Raw genomic sequence first — 27,753 nt, forward strand, 5'->3', positions numbered from 1 at the left:
CAGTGCAGGAAATCCAAAGTGCCAGCGGTAGTGGCTATCTTTGTATGTCATTGTGAGGACAAAACCTGGGTTATATTTGAAATGCCCTATCTTTGCATTGTCCAGAGTGTTGACTGGTTAGGAAAAAAGCCACCGTATTTTTTAAATTATGTTAATATATTTTGCATCTCTAATATGCTGGAAGCATATGGAAGTACTAGGTGTGCATTTTGTGTTATCTTGCTTCTGTAGTAGTTTTTATTGCAACTGTGGGTAAGTGTTTTCCAAGCTCTCTTCTGGAAATGTGGTGATTTCTGAACGTATAAATACTTCTTTGAAGGCCTTTGTATCTAAAGGAACACAAAACTTTCTTAGAGTATTTAAATTCAGATAGTATTTCACAAGGTAGGATATATTGTTCCTTTCTGTTGAAGTTAAAGGTGGATGACTTGGGCAGGTGAAATCACCAAAATGCAAGATTTCATGTTACTTTATTGTGAAGTCCAACTGGCTGCAAAATTACCTTTCAAATATTATATTCTATTCTATTCTATTCTATTCTATTATATTATATTATATTATATTAGTATTATGTTCCTTCTGGTTACCTTTTTTAGAATTAAAACATGTATGTTATGATAATACACAATGCCACATGCTAAGTGACTTCTGGCATATAAAGTGCTAGAAAACATGCATAAAATGTGCAATAGTAAACTTGAACATTTAAGGGGAGGAAAAAAGTTACTGATGAGAACAAACAGTGGTGTAGTATTTTGCTCTGTCCTCTCCTTTCTTTTTCCTTTTAAGACCAAGCTCTGAACCAAACTCTGAAATGTTTGAATACTGAACACTGCCATCTGCTTACATTGTATTAAAATCTATTAAGTATCTTATTACGCGGTATATAGGATAATGAAGTGTCCTTCAAAGAAATTTATTTTTCCTCACAAGGAAAAGCTTTATAAACCCAGTTATATTTTTAGTATTGAGAATTTGCTTCTAACCCAGTTAGCTATGATAATATACTACTGTAATAAACTACTTTTTGACTGTGGAATACATTCAGACTCTGGAAATGTAAGGATATTTTATTGTAAAAAGTAATTTCCAAGTTGCACAATAACGTTCATTTTTAAAAAGGGCTTTTCACAGAGCTGGGCAAGTGAACTTCTTGTCCTCTTAGCTCTTAGAAAAGCAGATGCTGTGAGTTTTAGTCTATTCCTTTCATCAAGTACTTGTAGTGACTGTATAACAGCTGGAGTTTAAATTCATCAAATGAGTGTTTGCACTAATATGTATAATCCTATAAACTATAAAGACACACTCAGAAGTGGTATGGGCAAAGAAGTGTCTAGGAAAACATTTGGTGGAACTTTGAGATGCTTCTTTAACAGTCTCCTATTTTACTGGCTTCATCCAAAATGCGCAGAAATATCAATTTAAAATAGACAAATAAATTGTCTAACTTATTCAATTAAGTCAGTTTTTCTTTGTGGTGAATTACTGTTTGTGTGTTGGTCAAATATCACATAATACACAACCATAAAATGTGAAACTGAATCAAGAACCTTTCAGCCTGATCCAGAGCTCACTGAAATGAATAAGCTTAACTTCTTTTCACTGAGCTTTAGATAATTTTTTATTTAGAGTTTATGATCATTGCATATGGTTCCCTTTATTATACTGAAAAGCTTTTGTATGTAGCTGTGTAAATTTAGGGGTGGGAGGGAGTGCCGTAAAACCTAAAAGTGGAAAAATCTACTTACCCTTTTTGGCACATGAAGCTGATAAATAAATAAATACAATGGTGGTATACTTCTTTCCTTTAAAAAGATGCAAATGTAAGTGTGTAAATAGAAATTTGTAAGCCTCCTACAATCCCATTGTTTCCGTGAATTACTCTCCTGTAAATAAATTTTTCTGTTTTCGCAGTAATTTTTTGCCATTAAACACTGTAATGTTTTATATCTGTCGTCCAAAACGTTTCTACCATTGCTCCGGTATTTGTGGATATCTTAATGGTATTAACAATATCAATTTTTATAATCTTATTTCTAACTGTAAATATGTCTAAAAAATGACATGCAAAGATTTTATTTCTTTGCAGAAATGTATTCTTCTGTGAGAGATTGATCCTGTTGTGTGCTGCTTTTTTTTTTTTTTTAATTCTGCTTTAGAAGAGCAAATAGATGAAAAGAGAGAGAAACGCTAGCTAATCTAAATTGGGAAATGAAGAGGGCTTTTTTAAGCATGAAAATTTCATCATCTTGTCAGCTGGCAGAATGCCTGCTGTGTGGATTCACAAAGGCTAAGAATTACACTTTCATGAAATTTTCCTCACTAACTGCCCTGGTTAATTTGAAAGATAACCCACTGTTCTAATTCATTCCTCAATTGGGCGGTGCAGGTTTTATCTTTGATCTGACAAAGCATTTGTGTTAATCGTTTTGGCCCTCTACTAGACACTCTTGGGATTGTGCTTTTACAATAAATGTGTCTGTGATAGCTCTTTAGTCTATTATACTTACAATAGATCCATAGAACTGGTAATTAATTCTGTACTGCTTTGGAAATGGGGAAGAATAGGTGTAGCTCTGTCAAGTACTGCTGGGAAGTTTGTTTAGCTAGTTCATTTTTGAAGTGTTACCCTCAGCCATCAATGAAACATCCATGCTGTAGAGTGGGTGAAAGCTGAAATATCCAAGCATAAATGGAAAACTGACCAACTTTGGTGCATAAGGAGGGTGTGGTTTCATTTATACTTAGTGAATGTAATTATTATGATGGAAGCTGGTTTGTGTTTCCCACTAGAATATTCAAATGCTCCTTTTTGAGCACTTGGTAAATAAATGCCAACTTGTCGATGCCGTTTTCAAAAGCTCTGTAAAAATCAGTGTTCACATCTACAAAATGAATCTTACTCGACTCTTGAGGTTTTAGTTTTGCCAGCTAAAGAGAACCGAATAAAAAAAACTCTGCTTGCTGTATGTGCCATCTGAGCAGTAATAAAATGCATACTGAACTGGTTGGACTGGGAGATTCTTGTCCCTGAAGCAGCAGTTTTTAATTATTGGGTTTAAATATACACCTGTGGTATTCTTACTGGTGTATTTATAGGCTAAAACCTATATTTATAGAGGTGCTCTTTGTATGCTGTCTAGTTAATAGTGTATGGCATCTTTAGATCTTTTTGTGCTTTTCATGTGTGTATTGCACTGTTTCTATTTTACTGCCTCTTTCTACTGGACCGCTGTAACCCACAGGCAGAAGGGAGTTTGAAGGCTATTGAACAGTGCTATGTAACTTTATACTGTTCAGCTGTGAAAATTCAGTGTTCAATAGCCCTCAAAATTTCTCATTTCTTAGCTGTGGTGGGGAGTCTACTGTTTGATCACAGTATAAAACCATGTTGGTACACTTTTTAAGATCTTTGCATTATTATTTCTCACTTACATATATGTGTGTGTGTGTGTAGCCGTTCTGGCCATTGTATATGTGTTCTTGGGTTTTGCATTAGTATTTTATGCACTTAAGAAGGTAAAATATTTGTAACCAAGATAATACTATAAGAGGCAATAGCGTTCACACAGGTTTTGGGATTGCATGACATATTCGCTTAAGAGAACGAAGATGACAGGGCTTGTTGTGAACCTGGAATCTCCCACACTGCAATCAAGTGTATTGCCAGCAACCCACAGGTGTACACCACATGAACAGGTGAAAATATGATTGTAGATGATGGTGATGACTTTTGTAATCACGTTCTCACAATAGTCATATATTGAAGGCTTTGTTTGTTTGGTGGGTAAGAAGTTTCTTTGGTGAGAGGGAAAGGTGCGTAGTAGTGGCAGTAGTACAATATTTTATTTATCATTGTGCTAATAGTACTAGAAGTATATGGGCCAGTGGTGAAGAGTAGTTAGGGCCAGAAAATAGAAGGAATCACGCCGCCAGTTGATGCCATCAGATTAACTCCAGTGATTATTTTGAGTTCTTCCTGTTTGTGTGGAAATGGGATTCTGAGTCTTTTCCAAGTTTGAACTTGTATCACTGTTGTTTTGGTTTATACATACAGAAACAGAGATTTTTATTTTTAGTGCTGGAAGCTTCCAAGTCAAAGCAGAGTAGAAAGCAATTGGCGTGAAAGATAAAAGATTAATGTGATTCCATTCACAGTTTACTGGGGACCCAAGAGAGGGAAGAAAGGCTGCCATCAGTTTATCAAGAGTTTTCTCCTCGCCTCCTCAGCATCATTTTCTGATTCTCTCCTTGATTGATGTTCACAAATGGGTTGCATTTGGAATCATGTTTTGGTTAACCAAGAGGAAATTGGAAATATCTTGATTTATTTATTGAACAGAGCGGTCAGTATTCTACCACATGAAAGCATTATACATCTACCTTTGCTGATATAATTTGTTTATTGCATAGTAAAAGATAACCCATTGGTCACTGTGTGTAGTGCATTTTGGAGGTGAGTAAGCAGTTATTTGTCACAGCACTCATAGCTTCTATTAACTGGAATTGATTCACTATTACTGCAACTTCACCATGATCTGCCCTGTAAAGGAATTGTTTGTTTTAGCCTTACAGCATCAATATGATTTTTAGTCAAGTGTTTCAAAGTACTGATCGATATGTCTTTACAAAAGCTTTAACTCTCTTCATTGGATTTTACTAGCTATGACGGACATGCATCCGTCTCGCTCATGAGACTGAGTGTAACTCAGTCTTGAGTGATGAGGCTGTGTGTGACTTTCTGCACTCCGAATTTTAGCTGCTGAGAACAAGTCAACATCCACAAAGGGGTAGTGTCTGCTGTTGGTTTGATTCTTCCTAGCACTTAGTCCACAGCCTGGTACTTTACCAGAGAAGACTCTTAATGACACCAGGTATCTCTCTCAGCTCATTGTAGAAAAGGCTCCCCACTCTGGCAACCGTGTTGAACAGGTTCTAACAAATGGGGATTGCTTCAATTAAGCAAAACTAACTTTGCAATTTCCTCTGTAGGTAGAATACAGGAATGTAAGGCTTATTATCACAATAATTTGTCTTCTTAGGCTTATAAATGGCCGTATTGTGAAGATCATGTTACAGGAAGTGTGCCTAGAGGTAAATATGGTCACAGTTATGATTGCCACCAAGTGTGTAATGTTTACCTAGGTGATTGAATCACTTGTCTAATAACAAGATGTTGCAGTCTTCAGAGGATTACAGAAAGCACTGTCTTTGAAGGTACTCTGTTGGAACTGATCTACTGCCCCAGTCGAAGCAATGATGAATTTTGGCAATGCTTGGAGAGCAAGTTTGTGCTGCAGTACAGAGGGATAGTTGCAGCTCTGTGTATCTGATCTGGCTTTAAACTGATTACAAAGTATGTAGCTTTGGTGTGCCAGTAGCAGTATTTGTTAGGAGGTTTCTGTAGCCAAGAATTTTAAATCTTGGGCAAGCCTGAGCAGCCTGTGAAGAGGTCTGCCACAACTGCATTACTAGTAGTGACTGAGCAAGCGATTTTGAGAGTGAGCAAATGTGCCCTTCTTTGAATACTTTGAATTGACAGAAGTGCTATGGATGCTATATAACTTTGTAAGATTTGCTTCTTCTGAGACTATTTTAATAAATCATGAATCACAAGAGGATTTATGACGAATCACTGGTCTTGAAAGGAACAATGTTTATCGTATTATTACAATAGTTTTAGAAAGCGCTGTTTTAAATTTGTTTAGATTTTTGTTATGTTCAATTTAAATTTTTGATGGAGAAAGATGCCAATAGAGAGATGACAAGAATTAGAAGTGCAGCTTCTAAGTGCAGCTTAATTAAACCAGATTAAATCTAGTATTCTACAGAAACTTTTAATACAGAAAACATTATAACTGACCTGCCGGGAGATGACGCAAGTCAACAAGGTCAGTTGGCCTTGACTACTTGATGTTAGTTGATGTATGCATACCTAGCAATGCTGACAGCGCCCAAGCACCTTGCATCCTTCAGGAGAATCAAAGTTAAAATCTGAAGCTGATGAGACCATGTTTTCACTGGACATGGTTCTTCTCACAAGAAAGCATGACATTCATGACCTAAAAATGATGTGATTATTAGAAATGTTTTCATAGAAGTCAGTAATAAATACTGAAAACGGTCCAACTCTGATTTTAGAAAGTAAAAATTATTTGATTTAAGCCTGGTTTCTAAAATCAAAATGGGTCCATCTGTGGTCATTCGGAGTTAAATGGCCATATAAAAGAACAGTGCTTTGTAATCATTGTAAGAAATCTAAGTTACCTATCCTGAAGTTTCTTATTTTTTTATTATGAACCTACCGTTAGCTTTAAAAGAAAGCTTAAATAAATTGTAAAGTATTTGGGAAACTAAAATATTTTTTATGCAGTTATCTTGTTCTGTAAACATTTTTGTTTGATGCTGTCTTTCATAGTCTACATTCCTGAAGGTTCTTGAATGCGAAAATCATGTAGGTAGGAAGGTGGCAGAGGGCATACATGAAAAACTACATCTGTGTTTTCCTCAGCATGCTTTTCCTTGGCATAGTGGAGTAGGACTTGCAGGTGTTTTATTTTTTCCTACTCTTAGATGTTAAAAGAATTATTTTCATTTTCTAGTTTAAAGCAGTTAAAATTGTAAAAAAATAATTCCAGTAATGTTTAGTCACCGCTTTGTTTCTTGGTAAAATACTCTTAGAGAAATTAAATAAGGTGTTCCTCAACATAAGAGATTCCAGTATTCAAAATACCATCTTATAGAAGCTTTGTAGTTAGAAGATTATTCTAAGGATTTATATTCAACTTCATTTAAACAACTGTTTAGACCTCAGTATTACTTAGTATTTGGTGCAGCAAGAGAAAATGGATGAATACGTGAGCATTCGAGGATCAAACAGATCAAATGGGTAGTTTAGACCTTTCAGCCTAGTTCCTGGAAGTGAGTCATCTCTGTGGAAAAAAAAAAAAAACAAACCTCAAAACTCTCAGAGTCTGGGCAGCCCTGTTTGGCTGAACTCCTCTACCTTTGTGTCTTCATGTATGTAGGGGTGAGGAAGGCAGCCCCCTTGCTGAAAAAGTCTTCTAGGTAGTTAGTAATTTTTCTTTTACAGTGGCCAAGAGAAGTTCCAAGTTGTACAGAGATAACACAACAAATTGCCTATGAGATTTCCCATATCCTAGGAGATACCAGGGTCAGTTCTAGCAGCCTGTGGTGTGCTAGAGTTGACCTTTGTTGCTCCTCTTGACTCATGAAACTTGTACTTCTACAGGTTGGTTTAAGAGAAACAGTTTAAAGAGCCAGTGGTGTTTTGGATCGTCTAAGATTCAAAAGAAATATCGCATCATTTTAAGTGAGAATGTTCCCATCTTTAGAAAAAAATGGCAGAATAGCATTACAATAGACATAGCTACATAAAAGAGTTGCACTTGCTTCACTTGTGTCTTGTTCAGAAGTCAAGTTCTTGTAAAGTTCTTGTAAATGCTAAACGGTCTCTGGTTTTTTGCAGAGTGCCATTATTTCCTTCGGTGGATATGTGCAAGTGGATTATTTTTAGGTTTGTTTTTTTTTAATCACTGGGCATTAAGAAGAAAACTGCTTTGTATTTGTGCTTTGAGAAATAGTGTAATTTCAGTGCGGAACCTTATTCCACTGTGTAGTCAGATAGTAAAGCTGTGCTCCAAAACATATTGGCCTATATGCAGCATTGTATGTGTAGATCCCTGTAAAGAGTCCTTGGAGTTCATCAGTCAAGTTGGGTAGATTTGTCTTTAGATTGTTTTTCGTTAAATGGCACGTACTGATGGACTTTAGGACTACTTTTTTTTCTGAACATGAGTTACACCAGTACCTATGGTGTTAGTATTTATTCGCATGAACATGGGGTTTTTGTACTGTCTTTTTTTGGGGGGCAAATTGAGCCTGGTGAATTAGCAACTCTGCCTGAGCGTTAGTCCAGTGTCTTCTGTGATGGCACACTGTTTTAAAGGCCCTTTCACTGTTAAAGATTAACCTACCCTCCCCATTTCCATGCTACGCTGAAGATTGTCTCTTCAGTCTGCCCAGAGCTATAGCATCCTGTAAGAGGGGGGGAAAAATGCCCTGCTAAAACTGTTGCAGCAGCTACATGACAGTCTTAATCACTTTCTTTCATCTGAAGAGTTTCAGCTATCCAGCATCTTCGGCCTAGTAGACTGTTAGGCTTTGAATCCTCAAATGTATGAGAGGAAGCATTTCTGAGGTTTTTCCAAAGGTATACCGGGTTTCTACATGAAAGTTAAGTCTCTGCAGAATTTGACAAGTAGGTGTTTTCCCTTTCTCCTGAACGAAATCATTATCTTTGTAAGTGGCATCTGTAAGAGAGGCATCAAAAATCCACAACTCTCAGTGAAGATCTCTAGACGTAAACGTTTGTGCAGTGACTGAACTCATTCTATCTGAAAATAAAAAATTCAGTTTCAGAATTGTAGCAGATACTTTGAATGTCTCCTATCTTCCTCTTCAGCCTCCTGTGGAACATTATAAACAAAATCTTCATGCCTGAAGTTCCTGTTTGATTTTTGTACTGGACCAGAAACAAGACTTCTCTTTGCCTTGTCTTTTCCCTTCTGTGTTGATGGCAACAATTCACATGTGGGCAGCAAGAACGTATGAACTCCAAAATGGATTTCTTTAATTAATACACCTGCTCAACAGCAATATAATTCTGGAGGTCTATTTAAATGGCAACTTTCCTGTGTTCTCTTTTCCTTTATCACTTTTCACACCCTATCTTTGAACATTATGGACATGCACACATTGGAGAGAATTTTTGTAATAATATGCTTTCCTTTTCTAGGGAAGATATGGTCCGTGTAGCAATAGTCTTCCCTCATTTGATAGAAGTTTCTGTATTAATGCCTTCCATTTGGATTCTGTATATTTTTTAATGTCTTTTTTTAGCATATTTGCATTAGCAACACTTAATTTCTGCACTCTGCCATGGATGTGAAGTATCTAGCCTTGTATGGTATTTTACACTTGGTATGTCTTAATTATTTTTTACATTTTTAGAAGTTACTGAATTTGAAAGAATTATCTGAAAGGACAAAATAGGAGGTGGAGTCAAATGGAAGTGTATCCTCATCAACTCTGCAGTCAGCCCCCATTCCTTTGAGTGCAAGGCAACCCAGCTGTGAGGATTGCTGGCCACACTCTCATCAGAGAGAGAAAGGGGCGGGGGTGCAGAGAGAGAGAGAGAAAATTAGCAAGACAAAATTCCTCTCTGTCAATCCTATCCTTACACAAATTCAAGACTTCTGAGTTCCCATACGTGAGAGTGTAACTTAATTTCCAAATTACATGATGAAAGCACATCTGTCCCAAAATTAATACCTCTTGAGAATATCATAATTGTATATACTGAAAATAATTAGTATCTGTAATTTGCAAGTCATAAATGTCTAATTTTTAGCGAAGTTGTTTGTTTCCATTTAAGATAAATTCTCAATTTAATATCCAAAGCAACATTTGACTGTACTACAAAGGGGCCAGAATTGTTTAAAAGCACAGTACCCTCTAGCCCCCCAAAATACAAAGGCACAAAATGGCATTTGCTGAATTCTGTTGCAGAATATAACGTTAGATTTCTGCAAGAACTTTGTAATTACAGTAATAATTTTTATTGGGTAATACATGTTTTTTCTTATACCGAGGCAATTCATGCTGGATGATCTTGCAATAGAACTAGCAGATACCAGGCTACTGATTCATATGACCGCCTATCAAGCACAAACATTGAATGTAGGATTTGAATTTGGTAGAATTTCTCTTTTTATGTATACGTGCAGGTATGTACATAGATGTATGTGTGTGAATAATGGTATTTAAGACTAATGCAGCTCTTTAGAAACATTAGGTTGTCTTCCAGTAGTCCATGCAGTTTGGTGATGCTTTTTCACACTGGTATTTGCATGTTGGTTTTATGCTTGTTTGAAGGAAGCAGTTAATCAATTCCCCCTCCCTCCTGCTGCTTTCTCTCTTTCTTTCTGTGTTGAGGGATCAGTATTTAAACTGTCTTGTTCCTTTAATGGAGAATCTTTTGGGGATCGCTTTGTTAGGGCTTTGTTAATTTTAGTTTTTATTTTGCCCGATCAGTGAAGTAGCAATAATGGAATAAACTGAATTGTGATATGGTCCTTGAGAGAGTTTCCTGGCTGATGTAACATAAGGTACTTTTGGAGTCGAACTGCCCTGCTCCCTCCCGAACTCCCTAGGTGAAAGAGACTGAAATACCTTGTAGGGAAATCACAATTAAAAATTCTGCATGATCTGACTTGTGTTTGGAGGCTTCGTAACAAGAGTGAGTTAGACACCTTAAGGACTTAAAATTAACCAAACAAGCCTATATTATCTACCAAGAAATGGTCAGGGATTGCTCCAAAATTTTATTTTCGACCTTTTCTGCTGACACAGTTTATGAAGGACTTCACAAGGGTAGTGGCAAGGTGCCACTCAGTAATGAGGTGTCATTCATAAAAAAGCTTGAGGAGCAAATACCCATTTTTGAAGAGCATCTGAGATGGCAGTGAAAATGAGGAAAGTGTAGGAATGATGAGAAGCTTTCATAATGGGAAATAAATTTAATTTTTATGTAAATTGAACCAGTACCCTTCTAGACACAAGTCTGTGCATGAGAAGCCAGCATCAGAACTAACGCTTAGTCTCATGAGTTGAAGGAGTCAGTGTGATTACAGGCCAGTTCTTTTTCCAGGAAAAAAAAAGGTGTCTAGACAGATCTTTTTTCTTCCTCTCCTCTCCACATTCATCTTAATTGCAGGTAATTCTCTAGCTACAAATTTTTCCACTTTCTCTTTATCCTCTAGTCATGAGACGCTGAACCATCTGGAACGGATCAAACATGATACAGCACTTAAGAGGCTGTTAAAAACTGCTTTTCAATAGGAAAGGCCTTTTGAGTCAAAAGCAGAGGCAGCTTGACATCCTTAAAATAATCAAACAGGTTAGTGAAAGAAAATGCAAGATAGACCTCTTCTGCTGCCTATGGTAGCTTCTTCATATTAATTCTTCTAGTAGACTTAGTTGTTTTTAGGACATTCCAGTTATGTCCAATTAGCAATATTAACAAAGGAATTTTGCTTTTTAGGTCTCTTAAATTTTTTGGAACTCTTAAGGCACACTTCAACTTTGAAACTGGTATGTTGGAGCATTTTCTTGCTGGCAGAAGGTGATGGAGTAGATGTTTGGAAAATGTCATTGGTTAGAAACGTGATAAACTATAAAGTGTGCCCTCTGTTCTGCTTGAGGACTGTCTGCTGAAAAATGAGAAACAAGAAATCTGCCAGTGTACAAAGCCCCGCAAGAGTCTAGTCTTGATGCTGGAAATGTTAAGGCTAAATATCCATCTGTCTTTAGGCAGTTTCTGTAACTTTTGGCATTTATGATATTTAAATGATGGCATATCAGATCATTTTAGTTGCTGATATTAATCTTTAATGATCTCTGCCATGATCTGAGTGAAAATAGATGCCACTTGGAGTAATCCAGACTCTCAAATAAGGAATACTTAATATAAAATCCTTCTTCCCTAGAGAATATAGCTCCATTGGCTTCCACTCTGATTTGTAGAATGGAATCAAAACTGCCTCTCATATGTTTTCTCATTTGGCCTGCAAAGAAGTTGGCATTGAGTACTGATTGAGCAGTGAAACTTTCTGGGGTACCAAAATACCAAGACTGAAATCAAAGTACAGTAGCAATTTATTTTCTCCTGGTACTGAGCTTTTTCTGCTGCCAGTAGAATTTTCCTTGTAAGAAGACTACTGAGAACACAAACGTACTGGACAAGAGAGAGTCTCAATTGTTCCAACAGCAGAGAATTTTTTGGGAATGAGATGATAGTGTTGGTTTGGGGCTTAACTGTTCACCTCGAGTAAAGAGATGAGGACCAACAAGTGTCAAATCTTTCACTCCCTTGATAAGGCAGTGGATGAATGAGCCTGGGAAGTCTGAAGGATGCCTTTTTGATCTCATCCTGTGGCTTTAGTTGAACATCTAGTACTTTCAGTTATGTCAGGAGAGCAGTTAAAGCCCAAGTTAAGATTATTAAGACTCAAATTAAGAGTTCCTGGTTTAGGAAAGTGGGTGAGTTTTGGTATTCTTCCCTTCCCCCTCAAAGCTTATGACAGGAAAAGATATAAGTCCTTAAGTTAGGTAAGTGAATCAGTACTTCGCAGTTTATTTGCTCACAGAAAACTAAGTCCAGAGGCAACTGTGTCCAGAAAATTATAGGGGGAAGGAAGAGATAGGACTGCTGCCAGATCAGAAAGCTCTGGACTACCTTTTGGTGTTTGACCTAAAACATTACTTTTCTATTTGTAAGTAGTCAGATGCTTCAGATACATGGTTTGTAGGTGGTTGTAAAAGAGAGGCTCAAGTCAGAGTAATCTAACTTAAGGGTTTCAAACAAAGATTACACTCCACTCTCTTGCCACTGCTTTATAATTGTGCAGATTTGACTGAAACTATTAGTACAAAAAATGCACCGGAAGCTACAGGTTCATAGGAGGATACAAATGGTTTTATCTGATGTAAGCGTACATGGGTTAGGAAAGAAGCTGCACAAAACTCCCTTTGGATTACAGAAGTTGTTGGAAAATGTGTCACACATTTAATGAGTACATCTGATGGCTTTTGGGGCAAAAGTCTGTCAGTTTCTTCAGGAGAAATCTGTGAAATACTTGTCTAGTTGGACAAGGCTGTTTCATCTTTATGAGATTGGCACACCTTGACCATGCTAGTGGCCTTTTCTCCTATTTTTTTTTTCCTCTCCTGTCTTCTTTCGCAGGGGTGAACAAGTTCCTTTAATCCCCTTTCCGACCTGTATTATTGCTTTCCATACTGAATGCTCAGTAGAGATCTTCCATACCTTTCTTTTTTTAGGGGTGTGTATCAACAATAGCTGCTGTCTTCACATACCCTTTGGGGGGGCAAAATTTTATTTACTGACCTGCCTCATAATCAACCACCTCCTCAAATATTTAAGGATATCTAATAATAGTCTTTTATTATTATGGCCAATGCCTAAAAAGTTTGAATTTTAAGACTTTCCTTCTGATCAGGAAAGTAGTAAGATAATTTTAACTATTCAGAAAGTTAGGAAGTTACTGGAAAGTAGTTAAATGGGAGAAAATCTTCCCTACTTTCAGAGTACAAGACATCTACTGCAATGGGGTTGTGTGCTTAATACTCAGATGTTAGATTTTATAGGAAGTGTTTTGTACTGAAAAATTCCTTTGTTGTATTGCCTAAAGGAAAACGTAGACACCAGTCTTGTTGTTTCTTTTTGGTTTTTGGTTTTTTTTATTAACCCAGCAACCATTTTATTAGAGCAAAGTTGTATTAGAGCTGTCAGATTGTAAAAGCTCTCCTACTTTGTCAGAGAGACTTAGGGCCATCCTTGGATATTTAATTGCTTCTACGTTTTCAAAGGGAAAGAGAAGAATGTGCTTTCCTTGAACTTAACAGGTTGGGCAATTTTCTATAATCCAGTAAATACAAATTGTACCCTGATTATCCATCTATGTCTGTCAAGCCAATTTTAATGGATGAATGAATGAGTCAAGTCCTATGCATGGAAATATACAAATATGTAAAATATGGGTCTAATTACAAGGCTGCTAAATTTACACAAGGTCAGGTAAACAAGGCACTGTGTAATGATTATTAATTGTTAATAATGCCTTTGGGAAAACACATTTCTGCTCTGAACACCTAACATTTTTTCCTCTTTAGTTATATGAAACAGCCAAATTTATCACCTATTAGAAAAAAAGCAAAATATATTATTTTCTTCCATCCTTCTTTTACTTCACCTCTGTAGTTGTTTACTAATTATTTCTGAGTATATATATATAGTGGGAAGGAGACTGTTCTGAATAATACAAGTATATTCGTTACGTATGAAATTTTCACGGTAGAAGTGGAATAAATTCATTAACGTTCATTGAATGAATGAATGAATAAATGTGTTAACAGATAACTTTTTTTCCTCATAACATCATACTAGGAGCGTAGAACCTTCTGCAATCTGTTGCCCTGTGTGATGAAGAAGAGTCACTGTTTCTTAGTTATCCTTTGAAATGGTTTTTAATTTTTTTCAGAAGTGCTCGGTCTGTTCTATCTTCATTCCTTTTAAACTTAGCAGTCTCTTTTCTCTTTTGGTCCATTGTAAATGTTTGTCACACATCTGTAAGACACAGGAATTTCCAGGAAAGGAGTGAAACAAGGCTGAAATATGAGGTTCCATTTTTAAATGAACTTAAACAAAATTAACGAATAGAAATTTGCTTTCTTGGCTAGTTACATATTATTTTATTGGGTTTTAAAGGGATACGAACAAACAGTTAATTTGGACAGCAGTGGTGAGGAAGGTTGCAGGTAGAAAAATGAATCTGTAATGCATTTCATAGTTTCCCCTGAAGTTTTTCTCTGGTTTTGCAAGTACAGTCATTTCCTGTTGCAAACTGTGCAGCAGCCCTAACTTGCTTTCAGCAGTAACACTGGCTTTCTGTAGTGCTGCTACAATCATAAAATAGCATATTTGGAAGACAAAACAAGTTTAAACCTCACAAGGAATCAAATATTCCAGTTTGGTCTAAATACTGAGAAAAATGTTTGGTCTTTTATGCTTATTAGGTCATTGCAGCCCAAAAGCATAGACTGATTAAGTATTAACGTACTGACAAAGGGATTTTATTATTAAAGGGATTTGCCCAGCGTATTATTGGTCTCTGACATTACCTGCATGCTTAATGATTCAAGAAACTCCCTCAAAACCAGATTTTTTTCAATAAAGCTTTTTGTAGGAGGTGCAAGTTTCTAGTTAGTTGCTGACTTTTCAGATAAAACTGGAAGTATTTCCACCTGTGTATGACTGCACAAGATCTAGCTTCTGTACGGCACTTTGTGGCAAGGAGTTTTAAAGGCTATGTGATAGTGTTTAAAATATTTCTGGTTTCCCTGCTGTGGTTTTGTTGTCTTTTCAGCCTCACTGAAATCCTATTTTGAATTGCAAAGGAAGATAAAAATAGTTTATCATCTGTATACTTCATTGTCCACATTTTGAGTTTTTCCTCTTGTCCAACTTTTTCCATTGACTGTATTTTGCTTTCCTTTTATTCCTTTTTTGCCATGGTGGTGGCAAAACTAAATATCAGCAGGCACTGATGTGAACTCTGGTTTTGATGCATACACAAAGGCTATAGCTATTTATCAAAATCCTTTTCATGTTCTATGTTTCTCAATAGCCAAGCACAGAATCACTTAATGTAATTGTTTTTAGCGCTGTGGATGATCAAATTTGATAGCCACTGTATTAAACATGCATCAACTTCTGTTAGTCCCGAAAATTTGTAATAAAAATCTTTCTTTCAGCTAGTCAAAATTTAGCCTTTGTTGTGATGAATGTTTTTACTTTTTGTAATGTGCTTGTGGTCCCTCTCAGGCTGCTGCTCTTTATTTTCAGTTGTTAGTAGAAAATTAATTATTTCATTGTAACTGGTGCATTTATAACCACTGAAAATATTAATGTATCGTACTTTTTTTGTATTTGTAGAGCAGGTTTTGTTGCTGTTCATTGCATTGGTTTCTTTTATCTGGTTTTAGTGATGTGCCCAAGGTTGTAGACGGCATTTCAAGTGAGGTCTCTGCTGCCTTTATACAGAGAAATGATTACTTTTAGTCCTTTGTTCATTTTTTTTCTGTTTCTTTCTTCTTGTTCTCTTTTCCTTTTGATTAGTGTATTATTTTAGCATAATTTTTGCCTTTCAGCGTCAGTCTCTCACTGTGAGCTAACATTTATCATTCTCACATCTCTCCTCCATCCCCAGTAAGGCCAGTATTTTCTGTGCTAGTTTTTATATTTATACTTTTTTATAACTTCACGTTTGTCTCTTGCATTTCTGAATCTTTCCCTTTTTCCATTCTTGTAAGAACTTCTTCCAATTTGTATGTAACTGTCACTTAAACAGTTTCTACTGTTGATTGCTTTGGCTCTGAACAGAAAGCCTGGGTGGTAAACAGCATTATAAGCTTAGCAGAGGCTAAACTTTTCCATCTTCCAACACGAGGAGCTCTCAATTCTGATATGAATTATTTGTCTTTTCTCCTACATCAGATTAAAGTAAGTCTGGATTCTTGCTAGCAAATTGAGTTTGTTTGGGTCAAGCTGACCTCTCTCTGAGATCCCAGAAGTCTTGTTGTTTGGGGATTTTATAGCCATCTAGTTCTTACTTTTCTTGTATTTCTCTTCTATAATGTGTAACTAATACCTGTAAGTAGACTCTATTTAGCTTAGTTTTCTTATTCTCTGTAAATTATTTAAATGACAGCTCTTTTCACTGTTTAAAAAGTACCTATGAATGTTAACGTATCCTGAAGAATGTTTGGCGATTCAGAATTATTTTTTATTTTGCAACTGAGGTACTAGAAGCAAAAGGATGTATGACTGCATGATTTGCTTGTTTGGATGAAGCTTGGGGCAATTTCTGCTACAGGATGGATTTTGGAGTTTGAGTGGATTTTTTTTTTTTTAACTAATTTCCATAAAGTAAAGGTGGATGGTGCATTGTTACTGATCTTTTTTATTATTATTTCTTTATTTCCCTTCAACTTTTATGCATATTGATAAGTTCAGTCTGGTTTGAATACACTTACTAATGCTATAATACATTTTCCCATATCTCCCTTCTCAAATTTTTACTGTTATTGATTGAAGATTCAATTGAGAAATGTGTTTAGAACCCTGCTTTCTGTGGTAATCATAGAAGTCAGTGGGAAGACAAGAAAATTGTATTGAAAGAAATTGTGTGCGTGTGTTTTGTGTTTCAGCATAGATTATCTCTGCCAAAATAATAGCTGTCATTTTGTTCTTGTTATATTAGTGGCCTGTAGCATACTACTACCCCTTTTGCCTTGCTTTTGTCCATTCGTCTTATTTGTGAGTAGAAAAAAAAAATTTGTGAAGGGCCATAATTTGGGGGCTTTATTATGCTAATAAAATCAATATTTTGTTATCTATTTAAATTAAGTATTCCAAGATGGTGACCCTACTCCACCCTAGTATCAAAGCTGCAGACCTTAACATTCAGTGACTTTGAAACTTGAGTTCTGTTTAGAATTTCATGTCATGCCTGTCGCAGGAGAAAAAGATGGAAAATATATATGCTGAGCCTATAGGACTTCCTGCAGTGCTTATTAATCCTTTATGGATCATTTGAAATGTTTCTAGTTTATTTAAGCTTTGCTGCTTGTATCAGATTGTTCCTTCAAAAAAAGGAAAAAGTGATCATGCTTTGAATTTTTAAAAATGATCTCACTTTCAAGCAAAAGCACTTTTATGCTCCATTAGAGTTGAATTTGCCAAACTCTTACATCGTATTAACACAAGCTTTACTGGATAGATAAACGTGTTGTTCAAAGACTGACTAGAACTTTACCAAACTGCATATTAAGATTTTTGTCGTCGTACAGTTTTTGTCTTGAATATTTTTTTAATACAGATAGAGGGGAGAGACAAAATTATGTAATTACGGAAGTGTGCAGCACAGTTCTAATGTCTTAAAACAGGATAGAAAACAAGAAAATCAAATACAGCAGTTAAGTGTAAGACTGGAGAGTCTGGTAAAACTCCTAAGTGTGGTATCTTTTGTGAAGAAGCATTCAGAGTTCATATACATAATTGGAGCTCTTCATTTTGTGTTTTGATGCTCTTTTTAAAATAGTTGATAGAGTTGTAGAATAAATGCATTGTGTTTTTTAGCTTGGGGGGGTGGGTGCGCAGAATAGCTCTGAATCCACAGGCAGGAGATTAAAACTCTGGGTAAACTTACCTTGGTGGCAAATTAAAGACTAATGGAATCCACAAGCACAGGGGTGAACTTGCCGTTGAATACAGAAGCCAGCAGATCCTTTTACAGGAGTGGGCTGAAGGTTTAAATACCCATGTTTTCTCTTTTCTGATGTCCTTTCCTCTCAAAATATATTTTTTCTTTGTTTACTTAGTAAGTGTTTTTATGGGTGGTCATGTTGTCATCATAAGTACTACTTTCAGGGAACTTTTTAATTGTTGTGTTTGCCGGTTAGACCAAGATCTTCATAATAACATGGAGATTATATCTTCTAGTTTTAGTATTTCCATAATATATTAACATGGTGTCTGCTCAGAATGCAGTCATGGGTTATCTGAAGTTTCTGCCTTAAAAATCAGTAACTTCACAGCAAAATGGAAAATTGTTTGCTGTTAGCCTCAAAAAAGTATCTTGTAAGAGGTCACATACAATACTAGAATCTTATCAATATTAAGTAAAAACACCCTTTGTGTGTATATATGCTTTTACAAAATGCTTATTACCATAGTAACCAAGGGAGCCTATTAGGTTAGTATGTCTTTAAATGTTTCTAAAACGTAAGTGGAGTGTCTCCACATATTACACCAGAAAGTTTAAGTGTCTGATTTTTTGAGGAGCCACAGACTTCTTGAGTGCCACATATCAGGGCAATATCTGTGTGTGATTGTTATTCTGTTAAAAAAACAAAACTCAAAACTGGAGGAAAAACAAAAAGGAAGCAAAACTAGTTGGAGAATCGGCTTAAACTTTCACATGCTTTGTTTTTATATGACCATGTGACCTGACTTGAATTAAAATCAAAAGAAATTTTAAAAAATTAATTTTTATATATATTTGTGTGTGTGTGTCACATATGTGCATATATATGTATATACACACACATACGCACACCACTTATGTATCTCATGGAGTCTGGAAAACAATTGGGATTTTTTTTCTTTTCCTGAAAATGTAGACTAAATAATCTGAATTGTTCCTAGTGTTTGCTTTTCGTTTTCTTGCCCACCTTTCCCATCTTCTGACATCTCTCATTTGTCTCTGTTGCTGTCTTCTCAAGTTTTGATGAGTTGGTAATGCACGAGTTATGCTAAGGCTTATTTAAAAGAAAACCCCTTCAAATCGCTGTAGTGTGAGTGAAAGTATCGTCACGTGTTATAGAAGATCATGACCTAGAAAGGATGTGTCCAGTCTGAGACGGGTGTTTGAGGAGAGAAGGGTTTAACTCATAAAGATGAGAGGTAACAAATTCATCAGAGAAGTCAAAGTAAATTATTCTGGTTAAAAATACTGAATGATAAGGGCTTGTTGTTGATGTCTTCATTTTGCTGGTCTTCATTGAGTCATACATCAGTATGTAGGAATGGTGTAGCAGTCCTTCCCTGTAGTACTTAAAGCAACTGTATTGGCCTAACATAGACTTTAATCTTATGTATTTCTTGTTGTGCAGGATGAGATGAGAGGTTCTACCAAAACTTTCCTCATGTTCCTCTGCTTTACATCTCTAAACTAAATCTTGCTGACCAGTCCAAAGTGCCTGCTGTTGATTACGTGGGGTGGGCTAGGAGAGGCAAAAGAGGGATGATTTGCAGTTGAGGGTTTTTTGGTTGTTTTGATTTTTGTTTTTCACCTTCCCAACCATATCCCCCAGTGATACATAACTGATAGATTGAGTGATGTTTTCTTCTAATAAATTGTGTTTCCCAAGAACATCTTCAGCTGTCATATGTTGCCGTAATTCTTTGATATTGTCTTTCCTAGACCCAAATATCTGAAACTTGTGTACTTTTTTGGTTGTATTAATCAGCTTTGTTTTCTCTCTTCAGTGCTTTTGCTATAATTTGATATGTTGTGCATTAACTCCTACTGATTTCCATCTGTGATAGTGATAATCATAAGTTAATATTTCAAGTAGTCATAAGTTAATATCTGAAAAAGGTGGTCACTATTCTTAGGACTGGGCACTGCTTTCCTTAGGCCATCACATACTGCTGTCCTGCAGCTGGTCACTGGGCATTCATCGGCACTGAACTTCTACAATCACAAAAGCCGTAATCAACTAGCAATCATTGAAGTTAATTTTCAAGAGAAAGATTTTGTTTCCATTATCCTTCCCACAGGGCTCTCCTGAGAGTGGCTTAGTATCAGTAACAAACATCAAGTAGCTCTGACTACTTTAACATGAATTATAGTAAATCCTGAAGGTTGTGGAGAGTTGGATAAACACTGGTAGCAGTATTGGGGGTGTTGCTGGTATCAGGCTCAGGAAACCAATATAGCTATCCATTCATTCATTTTAACATCTAGCTTAGTTTGTATCGCAAACAAAAATTCATGGCTTGTATCGTCTCCACATCTAAAATGATTTCCAAACAAATTATCCTAGAATCCTACATCCTAGAGGGATTTAGGGTGAAGGGGACCTCAGATGGTTGCCCGGTCCAGCTCTTCACTTCAAGGTGGACTATGTTTCAAGTTCAATCCAGCTTCAGAGTTGCTCAGGGTCTTGTCTAACCACGTTTTTCCTCATATCTGTGGCTTGGCCTTGCTGAAAATCTTATAGATGTCAATCACAGCACTCCATCATGCACTGTCTCACATGCCACATCTCTGCAGTCACCATGAGGTCATAGGTTTCTAAGGCTGTGCATGGACTTCTCATTCCTCCTGCTTGTTCCCTGTGCTGCATGTCTTTTGTGTAGAGGTATTTGACAAGGGCTCTCGGTTCTGCTGCCTTCAAGGGGGATGTGGGACCTTCACCATCATGCTGTCCCTTCGTCATTTCCTCACTGCTCCTTGTACTGTGACTTCTCTCCTGGCTTTGGTCACCATACCCAGAAGAACTAAATCAAAGTCCTCAGTGTTAGGTTAGCAAGCCTGATGGAAAAGATGCTATTGCTCTACTTTGGCAAATGGATCTTATGGCTTCTCATCTTGTTACTGAGGAGAGGCAGACGACTGAAACCCTTGACCTGCTGGCAGTATTCTGCCATATGCAGCCCAGAATGCCCTTGACCTTCTTCACCATTATGGCATGTTTCTGACTTATGTTCGATTTGGTATCCACCAGTTTTGTGTCATCAGCAAATTTGCTGTGTATACGCACTTACTCATCATCCAGATTATTAATGAAGGTGTTGAACAGGACCGGACCCCTTGGCTACATTTGTACATACTGGTCTCCAGCTAGACTGTTCCACTGATCACCACCCTCTGGGCCCAGACGTTGATCCAGTTTTCAGTCCACCAAGTTCTAACCATTGGCTCATATTACTCCTTTTTTTCCTTAGATTTAAGAACCCGTGTCCCCTCTGCTTTTCTCCCATGAATATACTTGCACATTCAAGTCAGCTCTCGGTCTTCTTTTTTGATGATAAGAGGCTGCTCTTCGAGGTCTATTTCTGTTGTGTTTTTTTCAAGGCTTTGAAATGTTGCTTAGGGTTTTTTAGTGTACCATTTATTTTTAATTTTTAACTCTTGACAACAGGACTGTGTGTGCTCCAATATCACTCTCGCCAGGACTGTTGAGAAAATTCACTTCAGTACTCATACAGTTCTTCAGTATCAAATCTTCCTGTCTTGCTTCATCTGCCTTTAAAGCCTATGTTGAATAACTTACCTACCATGACTCCCTTTCAGCTGATAATTTCTGGCATACAGTATCCCCGTTCTGTAGGTGTGAACTGTGGTCTTTGTTCCCAGTGTGCCGTTTTTGTTCCGCTGTACTAACATGTATTTTGTTTTGAATAAGCACAGTTTACCAAACCAATTTCCTCATGCTTATCATTATTTGCTGTTCTGCTTTTGTCATCTGTAAATTTTATCTGAATTGATTTCTCTCTTCTACTAATCACTGATGAAAATGCTGGAGAGTGTGAGTGTAACCTCTTCTTTGTGATACATCACCAGAATCCCTCTCTGTCTCATATTGACAAATGCTTACTTGACTGTCATCATGTTGTGTCTCATGGACAATTGATTTTTTTGAGACGCTTCAACTTTGCACCCCTTAATCCATTTCACATGTACTTTATTAGCACTGTGCAATGCTAATTGCATTGCAGTATCCTTTAGAAGTAAATCAAACACCATTCAGGAGATTAATTACAGCACATCTGCCTTTCTGAACCGAACTTGTAATCTTACAAAAAAATGGACTGTCAGGTTTGGTGAGACTGGTCTGTATAAAAACATATTGACTGTTGTTAATTACATGCCTGTTCTTAAATTCTTGGTCACTTCAAGTCCCTTTCTGTATCACTGCTGGTTTTCCTCAGGTTAATGTTAGACTGATACATACAGATAGTTAAGTGGATTGTTCTGGATGTTTCTGTAACTATTTCAAAGAAAATGAGCCTTTTGGTAGATATAAGGTAACTTCAAGTGTTGAGAAGTCCAGCAAGTAACAGTTGTTTGTAGCTCTATTAGGGCTATTAAGTTCAAGTATTTGTTATAGGAATAAGCTGAATTTTGAAGACCTGTGTAAGTATTTGATTGCTAACAAACCACAAGGTAGTTCATCTTTGTTTGCCTAGACTGTTACTGTGCTTTTCCAAGTTAGAGGGAAAAGTTATACTTCTGTCTTTTTTTGTGCAGTAAACAATTTTGTTGTTTTCATCACATTATTGACTTGGTTCTATATTCTTAGTTAATATCTGTCTTAATTTTCCTTATTAGTGTTCTCCTTCAGAAGACTTTTCACTTATGTCAGTGGCTGTCTACTTTCAGCCTTCATTTATTATACATCTGTTTTGTGCCTTTTACCAAGTTAAAATTTGCTTGTAATTTTCCTTACCTTAAGAAAAAGGACTTTCAAGTTGATTGGAACTGTTCTTTTACCTGTATAAAATATAATCTGGATAGAATACTGTTTGCTAAATTGTCACAGTCTTCTACTCCAGTCTCCATTTGATTTTTCTTTACCTGTCATAATGAAATTCAGAATTTGTTTCAGACATGTAATTTTTTTTTATTAAGTATTCTCTAGTTTTTAGAAAATATTGGTTGTAGAGACTTGGGGTAACATGGATTTCTACCATAAACAAAAACAGCAACACCATAGCAGCAGAATTTTTTCTAGCATTCAGGAAGAAACAAGTAACCTTTTTGGCCCCCAAGAGGTTGCAGTTGGAAAGCTCTCTTGGGCCATACTGATTTTATTCAGTATTGAGCTGTTGGCTTTAAAGGCCTTGCAGATCTCAGTAGCAGGTAACTTTTGAAATAGAAAGGATACTGTATTTGAAAGATTATACTTTTCATGCTGGTTTTATTCAGTTTGTTCTTCCTGAATGTAATTTACTAAATACAAATTTTTAGTGTTGTGTTACGTTTTGCCACAAAATGTCCTGTTCATTTTGCTTGCTGTGTCTGTCACCAGCATATAAGCAACAGAAAACAGTCTCTTCCCCATTCTCAAATTTTTTAGTTCAATGAGTTTGTGACAGGCCTCTATTTCTGTTGAATTGCCTTTTTTTTTTAATGCTTACACAGGAGCATCAATTGCATAAGGTCTGTCTGGTTACTTTAGTTGGCATGTAGAATAGTTTAGTTTACTGCATGTTTTCTGGCCCACCCATTCCATTCGAAGCATGTCCAACCTTGATGTTAGGTCAAGCTGTTCAGGGAGATTCTACAGGCTATCAAACCAAAACCACTGTGAGTGCAGACAGATCAATTTTGTGCAGCCCTATTTCTTCTACTCTTAATGTGGCCTTGTTCATCCTGAGTATCCTGCAACTGGTTTCAGATGGTCATGTTGACTTCTGTGATAAAGAAGTGATACTGGCTGGCTTCACACTGGTCGATTGCTATTACTTCTTAAAAAAACCCAAACCCCAACAAAACTAAAAACCCCACTTTCTGTTGTTGTTCTCACTGAACCTTTGTCCTGTTCTTACTAGCCTCAAAATAGTTTTTAATAAAATTTACTATGTATAAGTTTTTTAAACTTTAGTGTTAATGTTTTAAAGTATTGCCACACCTTAGGTGTCTGGCTTGCCATTTGGTATGCCAAATCTGTCTAAAGCTGAGTTCTAGCTGAATTTTTAACCTAAAATGGACTAGGATCTTTTCAAGAGTAAGAAAAAACATTGTTTCTGTCTTAAACTAATCCACAACAGCTCTTCTGAGATGCTGTTGTTCTTTTCTGGCTTCACTTGAGTGCTTGAAAATCGACCAGATCAGCTTAGATTTTTTGAGTGCTTTCTGTTCTTCCTGGCAAATGGCAGATATGCCCAATTTATAAGCCCTTAAAAAAACTTAAAGGAAAGTGCTATAAGCTCTCTCTTTCAAAATTCCATCTCCCTCTGACCTCTCTTGTCACGGTCTCTGCTCTGCATCTGGACAGCGTGCCGTGTATGGAGATTTTGCCTCAAAAGCTGTTTGCTGTTAACACAGAGATTAATATGGCATTGGGTAGAAGAGATTGGTCTCTCCTAAAGAAGTGAAGACTATGCAGTCTGACCGTAAAGGCAAAGGTAAGTCAAGCCAAGGCCGGGGAGGAGGCAGAACAAGAGCTCTCCTTTAAAAAAAAAAAAAAAAAAGAATAGGCAGGTCTAAGGAAAGGTTTGAGAGAGATGGAAGGGGACTGCGGGAAAGAGTTGCAGGCTGGTGTTGAAAGTAGTTACAGAAATGGATGGGTAGGCAAGGGGAGGAAGAAGCCTGACCGTCTTTGAGCATTTACCAAACATTTTTTGGAGACTTCTGAGTGCCCTGCTTGATGCTCAGGTTAATTAAATAACAGTGACAGGAAGAAAATGGGGTCATTTAAGGTGGAATCAAGTAGGGCGGTATATGTTTTTTTATTATAGAGTAGTTTGGGTTGGAAGGGACCTTAAAGATCATCCAGTTCCAACCTCCCACTAGACCAGGCTACTCAAAAAATAAAGTATACTACAGATATATTTTAAATGTTCCTAATCAAAATCATAAGTTGCAGTTCAAGTATGTACATCTTGATGTATGAACCTGCCTAGTGAGGTCCACCAATCAACTACGTTTATGCACAGTAATGGTTATCAAAGGAGGAATGAATGGGGAAGGGTAAAGTCTGATGTAATGTAAATCAGTTTAATCGAAGCCCACAGGAATGAAAGTGCTTGAATTATAATCAGTTGTTTATTGCATGATATTCCAGTAAAACTGTATTAAAGTTGTTGTGGTGACCTTGCCATCCGGAAATGCAGGTGCTGTAGCTATGAGGAAGAGTATATATGTCATCCTTTCTTCCTCTTTTCTGTTGATTGTCTTTTGTCATCCTATGAAAATCTATCTGGATTTAATAATTTTAAATTCTTTTCAATATGGAGCAGGAGCTAGGCATGATTAAAACCAAAAATATCCAACAAAACCAAACCAAGCACAAGAGCAAGAATTGAGTACAGATAAGTAAAGAGACTAGTACTGGCTCATGAAATTGGAGCTGGACCTGGATGGAGGTGGGTGGATGTAGAGGAAACTAAAAGCAAAGGTGCTGAGTTGAGTGGAATTAGCTGAATTAGAATATTCAGACAGAGTATCTGCTGGATAAGCACCTGGCTGGAGAAGCAGGAAATAATGAGGAGGCAGGCATGGATGAGGATAGCCTGTGAAAATTTGGGCCAGAATAGAAAGCAATTATATTTGAATATGATTAGTTTAATTTTTCTTTTTCTTTTTTTTTTTTTAAATGTATGATAAAATTGCTAAGTCTTTTTCTGCCTCTGCTATTGACAAATACTGGGCAAAATGTATAGCTTGCAGAGAAAAGGTGGAAATTTGCTGTTATTTTGAGTTACTCTGTTTATTTCAACAGAAAAATTGGTGTATTCCTTTAAACCCTATTTTAAAGAAGAATGGGCAGAGAGATGAAAATTTTTTAAAAATTCAGAATAGAGGAGGGATCCTGTTACGGCAGAGTTGGACATTTGAAAGTTGAAAAAATCCTAGAATGAATACTACTTAAGTGTATGATATTATCCTATTCTCTCTTCTTTTCAGCGTTGCAGCCTATGCATTGGGCAGCAATGGTCAGATGAGCAACTTGCCTGTAATTTTTTTTCCCCTCCATCGCTTAGCGGATGCCCTTGTCCTTACCCAGTGCACTCTCTGAAACTTTGCTTCGCGTTATTTATTTTTCTCATGGAATTTTCAGTGGCACACTTCTCTGTAGGATCAAGTGGCTCTTAACATCTTTACGAGAGCTAGGTAAAGCGAAGGGGCAAATGATTATTTTTATTTCACAGAGAAATGAGGCATAGGGAAATGAACATCAAATGTTCCCATAAGCTTGGGTGCCCAATCTATGAAGCAAAGAACCTGATTTTTCAGAGTGTATAGTACTGTATAACTGCCCAAAGCATGGCTTTCAGGTTACTGTTGGGTCTACTCAAACTTCAGCAGTGTAGGCCTTCAAATTTCAGTGAATTTCCAACCAGACTGTTTCCTCGGGTGATTGTCACTTGTGAGTTCATTCACCAGTTGGAAGTGACTTGTTCATCAGTATGGAGAATCTGTGTAGGAGAGGCAGTAGTGTGTTTCAGCTCTCTGAGGTCAGGTTCAGTTGCCTTTAGCACTTTGTTTTCATTTTTCCTTTTACTACATACTCTCCAGTGTTCACAGTATGTAGGGACGCAGCAGCAGTCTTGTTCACGTTGCAAGCCTGCTTTGTCCTAACGGCAGTCCACTCCTTTAATGAGAATTAAAATATAGATGTGGTCTTCTTGAACTGTAAATTGACACATGATTTGTATGTAAAAGGAATCAAAATGAGGATTACACTGGCTTCTTCTTGCAGCTTAATGTGTTTTTCCTATACTCTGTATGTAAACATACAGTGAATATCCATTGCTAAGGGGTTGCATTTCACTTTATAGGAGTTATATGCATACACCTGATGGCAGAAATTGGCCTGTATAGAGGCATGCCTTTATTAATGGTATCGTGAAAACCAAGCTCTCAACCATTCAGCCACATTCACTGTGGAATAATAAATGTTTCAGCACAGAACTCGTGCTCCAGTAATATATAGCAAATTTATTGTGAAGTTAATTAATAATGTGTCTTAGACTGTTTTCAGCAGTCTAAGCAAAGATTTTTTTCTTAAGCAAAGATTATTTCTCTATAGCACGTTTCTGAAATAATTGGTTTTAATGGGGTTTCTTGAAGTCTCAATAGAAGCCTCTGCTGTAACAATAAGTTCCTTAAAATTGTAAAGAAAATAAGTTCAGTTAAAAATTATTAGTTTATTTCGTTTATAATAATATTCATAAGCAAATGTTTTAATACACTAGGTATTCTGCTAGAAACCACCTGATCTGATAATTTTAAGAGATTATTTTCTTTTTAAGCAGTTGCTTCCTCTCTAATTTTGAATTTTAATCATGACTCGACTTAAGCTTTCATGTCTTACTAATGCTGCCAGTGAGAGAACTTGAGCACTAAATAGTTTTCTTAATTATCTGCTATACAACAGCTGCTAATATTAAAAAAAAAAAAATGCCATCTCATCTTTAGGTCTGCTGTGGTTAAAAAAAGCAAAGGCAGATAAGATGACTGTCTGCTTGGCACCGTCTTCCTCCTCCTCTCTGCCTCTCTCTCACTTTCAGTTTTCAGTGTAATGAAGAACAGGAGAACAATATTCTGTAATTAAGGATTCCATTAAGTTGAAGAAAAGAGCAAATGGAGTTGTTTGTTCTCCTAGCTGAAAAAATTTGTCTGGGGTGGGGGTTAGTGGTAGTAGTGTAGAAAGAGAGAGAGGTGGGTGGAGAGACTAAGTCAGGGCTGTTTGTTGAATATACTGTTAAGGACTGTTACCATCCTAATTAATCAAGTTAGAAATTACAGCTGTAGTCGGTTTCCCCCCAATTCTTGTTATCAATTTTCTTCTCTT

At 36.7% G+C, this 27,753-nt stretch overlaps 1 protein-coding gene across 1 annotated transcript in view; it reads left to right on the forward strand.

Annotated features, from left to right (window-relative positions):
* POLA1 (DNA polymerase alpha 1, catalytic subunit) overlaps window positions 1-27,753 on the forward strand; it is a 204,912-nt gene that overhangs the window by 94,608 nt on the left and 82,551 nt on the right. The window lies entirely within an intron of this gene.

Source organism: Cuculus canorus, chromosome 1 (genome assembly GCF_017976375.1).
Source record: "Cuculus canorus isolate bCucCan1 chromosome 1, bCucCan1.pri, whole genome shotgun sequence".
NCBI lineage: Eukaryota > Metazoa > Chordata > Aves > Cuculiformes > Cuculidae > Cuculus > Cuculus canorus.